This window comes from Trichechus manatus, unplaced genomic scaffold (genome assembly GCF_000243295.1).
Source record: "Trichechus manatus latirostris isolate Lorelei unplaced genomic scaffold, TriManLat1.0 scaffold00120, whole genome shotgun sequence".
Taxonomy (NCBI): domain Eukaryota; kingdom Metazoa; phylum Chordata; class Mammalia; order Sirenia; family Trichechidae; genus Trichechus; species Trichechus manatus.
In genome coordinates this window covers 8,358,182-8,368,898 of record NW_004444056.1, presented here as the reverse complement: position 1 = coordinate 8,368,898, position 10,717 = coordinate 8,358,182, and the positions used below count along the sequence as shown (strand labels likewise).

At 43.7% G+C, this 10,717-nt stretch overlaps 1 pseudogene; it reads left to right on the top strand.

Moving 5' to 3' along the window:
* Window positions 1–9,490: 9,490 nt before the first annotated feature.
* Window positions 9,491–10,422, top strand: LOC101351793 (serine/threonine-protein kinase MARK2 pseudogene; annotated as a pseudogene).
* Window positions 10,423–10,717: the final 295 nt, after the last annotated feature.

Here is a 10,717-nt window from a genome sequence, read left to right as displayed (position 1 = left end):
TCCAGAATTCTGGAAATATTCTGTTTCAACCTTACAATAATCGACCAACCAGTAAATCAGAAAATCATTCAGTTTTCTCTAAGAAGCAGCCCCCCGACGTCTGTTCCCGGTTCTTTCCTCCCCTCCACCCCACCCAGCTGACACCTACTGTTTTATTTCTTGGTCTCTGTGTAGACGTTTTCTCTCTCTCTTCACTCTCACATGATCTGTATACCAGTGGCTGCTCTTTAAGCATTATCCATTCTGTTGTCAATTTCTCTAACAGCATTCTCTGGTTTTAACTCACATCCTATTTCTACAACAGTTATTTTCAGCATAAACTGTGATCTTCTTGATATAGAGAATCTCAAGCCCAATCCAAGATAAAAATCCACATTGTCACAAGACCCCTGTGGTATCCACATCCACTCACTGCTCTGAAGCCTGTAACTGAAGGAAGGAACATTCTATCACAGATGCCCTGTTCCAGCCCACCCACCAACCCTGTCCGCGACCCCCCAACCCTCGACTGGCTTCAGTGTTCCAGCCAGGCCCTGATTCCTTCTCCCAGCCTCCAGCCCGTGCAAGGCTTATCATCTAAGGTAGATGCCACCCCAGTGACCCCAGAAAAGCAAAACAAGTATGACTTTTATCATTTTGTCTCCTCCTATAACAAGAAGTCCAGACGTTACAGTGCAGGATGTGACAGGCGCTCTGTAATCAGTGACCCAGGCTCCTCATTCCTGCCTGCTCTGCCTCCATCATCACACCCCCGCATTCTCACTGTGGTAGCTGGTTGCGGCATGATAAAGAATAAGACTGAAGAGAAAAGTTCATTTTATCTTTCTTAGGTTTGCATTGTCTACATTGGAAAGAATCAGAACCAATGATTTTGTCTATATTATTGCTAAGCTGTGTGTCAAATAGCCACCCTTATTATAATGGAGAAGCCCTGATGGTGCAAAGGTTAAAGTGCTCGGCTGCTAACCAGAAAGTCAGTGGTTCCCACCCACCAGCTGCTCCCCTGGAGAAAATAAAGACTTACAGCACTGGAAACCCTATGGGGCAGTTCTACTCTGTCATATAGGGTCACTATGAGTTGGAATCGACTCCTTGGCAGTGGGATTATGACGGAAAATGGGGACACTGATTGTTCAGAGGTAGAACTCGTAACCTTCACATGGAAAACCTGCCTTCAATTCTAGACCAATACACCTCATGTGCAGCCACCACCCGTCTGTCAGTGGAGACTTGCATGTTGCTATGATGCTGAACAGGTTTCAGGGCAGCCTCTACTCTAAGACAAACTAGGAAGAAAGGCTTGGCGATTTACTTCCATTTTTTTTTTAAATGGTCAAGGGACTTAAACAGACACTTCTCCAAAAAAGTTCACCAAACGCCCAACAAGCATATTAAAAGACGCTCAGGGTCATCTAGGCACTAGGGAAATGAAAATCAAAACCACATGAGATACCACTTCACACACACTAGGATGGCTACATCAAAAACTGAAAAAGAACAAGTGTTGGTGAGGATGTAGAGAAACTGGAACCTTCACGCACTGTGGGTGAGAATGTAAAATAGCACAACCACTGTGGAAAACAGTTTGGCAGCTCCTCAAAAAGTTAAACAGTGAATTACCATATGACCCAGACATTCCACTCCTACACTGGCAGTTTGAACCCAATCAAACGATGTGAAAGCAGGGATTCAAAAGGATACTTGCATACCAATGTTCATTACAAGATTGTTCACAATCGCCAAAAGAAAGGTGGTAACAACTCAAGTGTCCATCAAGAGATAAATGGATTAAAGAAAACACATAACATGAAAGAGAAATTCTGTTCATGCTTCAGCATGGATGAACCCTGAAGACATTATGCTAAATGAAATCAGCGAGACACAATAGGACAAATATATAACATACATGAAATAAGTAGAAGAGGGAAAAGCATAGAGACTGAACTTTGTTAGTGGCTACCAGGGACTCAGGGAGGAGGGAACCGGGAGTTACAACTTAACAGGTGCTGACTTTCTGTTTGGAATGATGAAAAACTTTCGGAATCTAATGGTGGAGACAGTTGCACAACATTGTTAACGTATTTAATGTCACTGAACTGTACACTTAAAAATGGTGAAAATGACAAAATTTTATTATATATATTTTAACACAGCATTTTTTTTTTTTTTAAGGAGCCACTGACCTGTTCCTTCTAAACTCTTAGGGAATCACTCTAAAGTTGCAGATCTCTAAGTAGTCGTCTATGAGCTACTAAATCAAAAGCACAGGGGAGTAACCAGGACACTGGATGTTTGAAATGCTGGCCACAGGTTTTATGCACGCTTAAGTTCTGGTACCACCATCAGCTCAGGGCAGATCATTTGAAGAAACAGAAAGGTCAAAGTCCAGATGCTATACTATGAAGATCTTCAGTTCTGAATCAACAAAGCTTCAAAGATTCCCATAAAGAAGGGAAGGGAAACTCAGGCTAGAAAGGCAGGGGCTCTTAAGAGACTCACAATGGAAAATGCAAAGCCAAGCCGGGGCAGGTTCTGACTTCTAACTCACCCAGGCAGACCAGGTTCCGGTAGCTCATCAACATTATGCCCCTTTACAAAGTCCTCTCAGCAGGACACAAGCACACACACTCCCTCTGGGGACAAATCCTGGTATATCAATGGTAGCTAACATGAAACACACATTTCTCCAAGGGTCCACAGTGTGTTGGGGGGGCAGGGTTCTTATTTTCAGACAATACGAGGGGAGGCAAGAGGCATAGGGTATGGCTGGGTCCATATAAGATAATTTCCAGCAAGTTATATATCCCTAATTTTAATATATGATTAAAGCATAGGGACCAAAGTTTATCAGTTGCTACCAGAGACTCAGGGAAGGAAAAAATGGGGAGTTATTGCTTAACAGGTACTGAGGATACGAGATCCACTGTGGATGTTACATTTGTGTGGGTGACCAAGAAAATATACAAATGAAAAAACAATTCAACAAGTGGTTTTCTTTAACCAAGTGATAGATACTGTGGTCTATCAACAAAGTTAAGTATAATTTCTCAGATGAACCAGAACAAAAATTCATTCCACTACAGATGAAAGAGTCAATAAGAGGCTTTAAAGAAAGGTTAGGATCTACCCTTATGATCTTAACAGAAATGATTTGTTCTCACTTGAGACAGAAACAAAACTATGTGACAGACTCTAACTTGCCTTGGGTCAAACATCTTAATAAATGGCAGAATGTAAGTGGTTGGGTTCTAGAACTGAACCCAAAAAATCAAGAAGTAAAATAGACACCACTGAAAGGACATTAGCAGAGTATTTCCTAACTGAGAAAACTTGAAACAAGTTAAAAGCCAACAACAAAGAATTAGTTAAAAGGTCATTATGTAGGCACACACTTATGCATATACATAATTAGTTACTACGTTTCCACTATTAAAATCATGATGTTGTTGTTGTTAGGTGCAGTCAAGTCGATTCTGACTCCTAGCAACCCCATATGACAGAGTAGAACTGCCCCATAAGGTTTTCTATGCTGTAATCTTAGGGAAGAGATTGTCAGGTCTTTTTCCCACAGACCAGCTAGGTGGGTTAAATCACCAGCCTTTCGGTTAGCAGCTGAGCTCTTAACCATCCAACCACCAGGGCTCCTTATTAACATGATAGTGTAAAACTATTTAAGGCCATGGGAAAAATATGTAAAACTAATTCATGAAATGATAACATGTCTTTTATAGAAACCTACAGTGCACACACACCAACAGTATAATTAACCGAACTGAGAACAGTGGTCTTTAAATGATGAATTTTCTGGCTGGATTTTCATTATCATTCTCAGTTCATGTTTTTCAGTATTTTAGTACAATGGACATATTTAAATTCTCCTTTTGTAGTAAAGAATTAGATCTCACCTAAAGAGAGCTCTATGGCAGCTGGGTGGCAGAAACAGTTAAATGCTCAACTACTAGCCAAAAGGTCATCAGTTCGAACCCACCCAGAGATGCCACAGAAGACAGGCCTGGCGATGTGCTTACGAAAGTTCACAGCCTTGAAAACCCTATGGAGCAGTTCTACTCTGCACACATGGGGTCACCATGAGGCAGAATGGACTCACTGGCAACTAACAAGAACCCCAAAGAGAGTCCTGGCCTTTGTCCTGGCTGCTGGGAAGTAACCTCTAAACCACTGGAATTTCCAGAGTGACAGGACTGCCTTTGTGATTTGTGCGGGGCCCCTTGGTCCTCACCTGATAGTTTATACTAACGAGGAGACACAGAGTGGAAGCTGGTCAGGCCAGAGAGACCCACAATGTGATTAGAGAGCTGGGGCTTGTGTTAATATTAGATTAATATGAAAAGGTAAATGAGAGCCCACTGCAGGAGGAAACACACAGCCACCAAGAGGGGGTCACCTGGAGGGACCACCTGTGTGGAAATTAGGTGGGGGTTTCTTTTGTTACACAAAGCTGCAGTTTAATATTCAACACCCAAAACAAAGAGCTGTTTGTCATTCACAGGGCCTAAAGGTAAGCATACTTGAAGGTCAAACACAGATTCACAGGAGTCCTGAAGAAGGGGAGAAACACAGAGACCAAGAATAGACCAGGGCTCAGCCTTTAATAGGGCGCAAGGGCAGGAGCAGACTTTATTTCCTGAGCTTAGCAACTATTGGCTAATGTAAAAGAGTAGTGGTTAACAGTTTCAGCTACTAACGAAATGGTCACCAGTTTAAATCTACCCTATGGGGCAGTTCTACTCTGTAACAGATAGGGTTCCCATAAAACAGAATTAACTTGAAGGCAACTAACAAAAGGGAAAATTAAACATGAAGAAAGAATATTCATGTCTACATATGTACATAAAATGTATGTTGGAAACATGACTAAATAGAAACATTCAAATTCAAAGAAAAGTTGATTAATCATGAAGCTTGAAGGGAAAATTAAAAACCATTCCCACTGACATCACCATGTCTATAATGCAATAAAATGTAAGCATGCTGAGGATTAGTATATGTAAATTAATGAATAAGGAGCCCTGGTGGTGCGATAAGGAACCCTGGTGGCACAGGATTAAACCCTCAGCTGCTAAAGGAAAGGTTGGTGGTTCAAACCCAAGACCTGGTAATCTTCTCCCATAAAGATTACAGCCTAGAAAACCCTATGGGGCAGTTCTACCCTGGCACATGGTATCACTACCAGTCAGGATCAACTGGAGGGCACCTTACAACACATTAGTGAATATAAATTAAACCTTTATCAAAGATATTGGATATACTGATTGAACATGCATTAAACACGATCATGTTTTGAGTCATAAAGAAAATGTCACCTAATTCCAAATTAAGATGGTATCTTAGTGTATTTAAAAATTCTACTACTGGACATTCTGTTGTCTTCAGTTAGAAATAAAGCTATGAAACAAGCTCAAAAAAAAAAGGGAGAGATTAGGTCAGCCACAGTTCTTGCACAGTGAAATGAAAATGAAAGTAAACAAAAATCAGATAATGGAAGCAAAACTAAACATATCAAAAAGCAAAAGACAGTTTCTATACTTAGAATCTGATTACAGGAAAAGTTTTTATAACCTATGTGACAACTGGTAAACAACCAATTTAGAGTCACTGTCACCATGAAGAATCAAACTACTCAAAACCAGGGAATGTGGTCAAAGCACATTCTTGAATGAAAGGTATCTTTACAAACATAATGTTAAAAAACGAATAAAGAAAGAAAATACCCATTGCCCTACACTGACTGGACTCCTGACAACTGCATGTGTTACACCACAGAACTGCTCCATAGGGTTTTCTTGGCTATAATCTTTACAAAAGCACAGGCTTCTCTTCCCCAGTGCCACTGGGTGGATTTAAACCATCTTTTTCTAAGTGAGTAAAAAAAAACAAACAAAAAAAAACTCGTTGCCATCGAGGCGACTCTGATTCATAGCGACACTACAGGACCCAGCAAAACTGCCCCACAGGGTTTCCAAAGAGGGCCTGGTGGACTCGAACTGCCGACATTTTGGTTAGCAGCCACAGCTCTTCACTACTATAGGTTTGTACACCTGCGCACACCGTGTCGGCCACCCAGGGACCTTCAAAAAAAAAACGGGGACGGGGGGTAAATAAACCAGTTGTTCAAATCTGTAAATCTAAAAAGGGAAAAAAGAAACCCAAATTTCATAGTAAAAATTAAGTAAATATCAATAAAACTTTAAGGAAATGATAAGCTTCAGGAATGAGAGGAACAAACAGATCATTTGACTGAAAATGACGGAATGAACCAAACTTTCTGACTCGCGCCCTGGGGCCGTGGGGCGCGGCCGGCGCCGCCCTGCGAGCCCAGGGGACGGGGCGGGGGACGCAGACGACAAGCCCCCGCGGGGCCTTTCGGGGCGCGAGGTGGGGAGGGGTCGGTGGGGGGCTCCGACAGGAAAGGGGGCGCGCGGGTCCCCGGGCCGGAGGCGGGAAGGCCGGACGGACCCGCTCGGAGCTGCTATCACCGGAAACGGACGCTGATCCGGGACGACGGCGGGGCGGGTGCGGGGACGTGAACATCCGCATGGACCCCCGGACCCCGAGCGGGGAGGACGCAGGGGTGAAACGGACGCGAAGCGCGGGCTTGAACTAGAAAGACAACACCCACTCACCCTCGCGAGACCATCGCTCCGAGCCAGCCTCTCCGTGTCGACAGGAAATGCCGCGAGGGGCGGGGCTGTGCGCGGGGCGGTAGTTGGTTGTGTAGGCGGCGGGGCAGGGCTATGTAGGGGGCGGGGCAGGGCTGTGAAGGGGGCAGGGCGGGGCCCAGGGCGGCAAGGGGCGGGGCGGGGTTTTGTCTGGCGAGAGTGGGGCAAGGAGTGGGGCAGGCTCCATAGGAGCTTTGCTCCCGCCACGCCCACATCTGGGATCTCAGTTTCCCTCTTTCCAACGGAACTTGGTTCTCCTCTTTTTGAACCATTTCAAAGTCTTTGGGGTCCTGAGGACCAGTGCTGCTTTTGTTTAACGTTTCAAAAAATTTAAGTAAAAGAGGAGAGTCTGTAGGTCCCATAATTTGGAAGCTGAGATGTTTTCCTCCTACCATGAGGTGGTTGTTTTTGTGTGCCCTGGAGTCTATTCCGACTCACAGCAAACCTATACATTAAAATAAAAAATTTAAAAAACCAAGCCCGATGCCATCGAGTTGATTCCGATTCATAGTGACCCTATAGGACAGTGTAGAACGACCCCATAGGGTTTCCAAGGAGCGGCTGGTGGAGTCAAACTGGCGACCTTTTGGTTAGCAGCCAAACTCTTTGGGTTTCCTAGACTGTAAGCAAAGATGTCACTCTGCAGACTAAAGTTCACCTGACGAAAGTATCATATTTTCAATCGCCTCATATGCATGTGAAAGCTGGAGAATGAATAAGGAAGACCAAAGAATGGATGTTTTTGAATTAATGGTGTTGGTGAAGAATATTAAATATATCATGGATTGCCAGAAGAACAAACAAATCTCTCTCAGAAGCAGCACAGCCAGAATCCTCTTTAGAAGCTAAGTTGGTGAGACTTGGTCTCAACGTACTTTGGACATGTTATCAGGAGGGAACATTTCCTGGAGAAGGATATCTTGCTTTGTCAAGTAGAAGGTCAGCAAAAAAGAGGAAGACCCTCAACGAGGGGGATTGACACAGTGGATGCAACAATGGGCTCAAACATAGCAATTATTGTGAGGATCACACAGGACCAGGCACTGCTTCGTTCTGTTATGCGTGAGGTCACTATGAGTCGGAACCGACTCGATGGAACCAAACAACAACAATAATCTTTAAGGGAGCAGATTGCCAGGTCTTCCCCCTACACCAGCCTCTGGATGGGTTTGATCCACCAGCCTTTCAGTTAGCAGCCGAACATTTAACCAGGAGCCACCATGGCTCCTTCACCAAAGTTTCGTGTGGCCTTTATCCCAACCATTAGGATCTTGCCCCCTTGGGATCGGGGTACTGTATGTTTGCATTCTTTAATAACATCTATGATTGTTCAGGAGCCCTGGTGGCACAGTGGTTAAGCGCTCAGCTGCTAACAAAAGGGTCAGCAGTTTGAATTCACCAGCCTCTCCTTGGAAACCCTATGGGGCAGTTCTACTCGGTCCTATAGGGTCATTCTTAGTTAGAATTGGAAACCCTGGTGGCATAGTGGTTAAGAGCTGCGGCTGCTAACCAAAAGGTCGGCAGTATGAATCCACCAGGCACTTCTCGGAAACTCTATGGGGCAGTTCTACTCTATATTATAGGGTTGCTATGAGTCAGCAACAGGTGTGATTTTTTTTCTTTTTTTTTTTTTGAGTCGGAATTGACTCAACAACAACGGATTTGTTTTTTTATTTTTTTATGATTGTTCAAGAGTGAGCTATGGGTCGTGTGTCAACCAAAACATTCTCCATTTTACAATACAGGTGCTCCACCAGTTAAGACAGGGTTACATTCTGATGACTCCATCATAAGTCGGTTCTGATGTAAGAGGAATAACTTTTTTTTTTTTTAGTTTTCATTATTATTGCATTTTATTATCAGTGTCTGTATAATAGAATCTGGATTTGTCAGCGACAGTGTTGGAACAATGAAGTCAGACTCCTAATGACTGTCTAGTGTAATTCATTAGAGTTGAACATTGCCCAACACTCTGTCTTTTGTGACACAGATTTCATTGTAGACCAGGCCACAGCCTGCTTTTCGACAGTGTTTTCTTCAGTAAATCATAACGTTGAACATCTGCAAGTGAACATCCGAGAATGCTGCAACACTGTATGTCGTACATGTCACTAACAATAAGATGTGGAGAAAAAAATGATGGTGGTAAGTGTGGTTCATCGTCACTGGAATCCTAAGTCAGGGACTACCTGTATTCTAAACCAATGAGACTGATCCTAACGTAGCCACTCTCACAATCTATTTTAATACGGTTCCTCAAGAAACTAGTGATGGGTATTCACAAAATAAGATTTGGGACTATCACCCCAGGCAACAGGAAGTCAGGTTTCTCATTGTCATATTTGTCCTGCACCTTTCTAAATCTATCCTCACTAGGGAGAATAAAGCAGATTTGCTTAGGGTCCTTCAATATTGAGGAACAACTGCCCAACTTGTGAGGGTGCTGCAGTAAGAAAAACCTGTTTGACCCCATCGATACTCATTTTATTCCTCCCATTTCTTAATAACTGGTTAAAGATCTCCACCCTGCTAGGATGAATTCCTTTCTCTTCCCTTTCTCTTTTCCCTTGTTTTGCCCATTATCTTATGAATTATTCCTCCTCTCTAATCTGTTGCTTCAGTACTTGGAAGTAGCTCTGAGGCTAGTGGCTGTAGCTCAGGCTGGACATAATTTAAACTTGGAGCAGGGTCAGAATCTGCCCCAGTACATTCCTTTGTAGGGACCCTGGGGATAGCGGGAAGATCAGTCAGAATTCAAGCTTGACCCAGTATCAGGGGCCACCTGAAAACTTTCATTTTATTTCATTAAAATGTACCCATTGGTAGGGGCTCTGAGATTAAAGGCTGTAGCTCAGATCAGCCTGATCAAAGCTTGGCTGAGCGTCAGGGTCAAGATCATTGGCAAGACTAAACAGAACGCCTCCTGCCTTTGAAAACTCTCCCATGAAGTAAGAATAATGAGGACATTGACTCATCTTAACATAGTTATTTGAGGAGATCAAGACTGAGAAAACTCTACTTTTTATGGAGTACACTAATGGAGGAAAGTGCTTGATTACCTAGAGGCTCATGGGAATGTGAAAGAAAAAGTGGCCCAAGCTAAATTCTGCCAGTGTCTGCTGTGCAGTACGGTCACCAGAAGTTTAGTGTGAATAGAGAGCTAAAAGCAGAAAACCTGCTCTTGGATGCTGTTATGACATCAAGGTTGCAGAATTCTCCTTTGGCAAAAAGCTGGATACCTTCTGTATCAGTCCTCATCATTCTGCCCTAGAACTATTCCAGGGCCAAAAGTACAATGAAACCACAGTGGATATGTGGAGCATGGGAGTCATTGTACATATACTTGTCAACAGATGCCTGTCTTTTGATGGATGGAACTTCAAGTAGATGCAGGAGCAGATGCTGAATGGAAAATAACATGTTCCCTTCTGTATAGTCATGGAGTGTGAAAATCTGCTCAAGAAATGTCTCATCCTCAATCCCAGTAAGAGATGTACTTCAAAGCAAATCATGAAAGATCCATGGATGAATGTGGACCATAAAGATTATGTACTAAAGCCTTACATATAGCTACTCACTGACTACAAAGACCCTGGCAACCTGAGTCAATGGTGTCCATCGGTACACATGGAAGAGATCTGGGCCTCACTGTTGGACCAGAGCTCAGACTGCTAGCTCCATATCTCTCCTAGATAAGAAGACCAGCCCTGGGCACAGCGAGAGTTCTCAACCAGCACAAATCAAAGCAAGAATGCCCTTATTTGGAGGCCAGCTTTGGCCAGACCTCCATCTAGAATAACAAATACAACCTGTGAGAGAGTCCAGGACCTCCAGGGCTTCTGCCTCAGACTCCCCAGCCCTGCTTTTCCTGCACCAGGAATGCAACTTGGCCCCAGAGCAGCCCACCCAGGCCTCTGGGTTGTGCCCCAGAAAGAGTATCTATAAGGTGCAGTACCCCAGAAACCGAGAAGTCCAGCATGACTTTATGGCTTCCTCCACAGCCTACCACATCACCACACTGCTGGAGGGAGCCACAG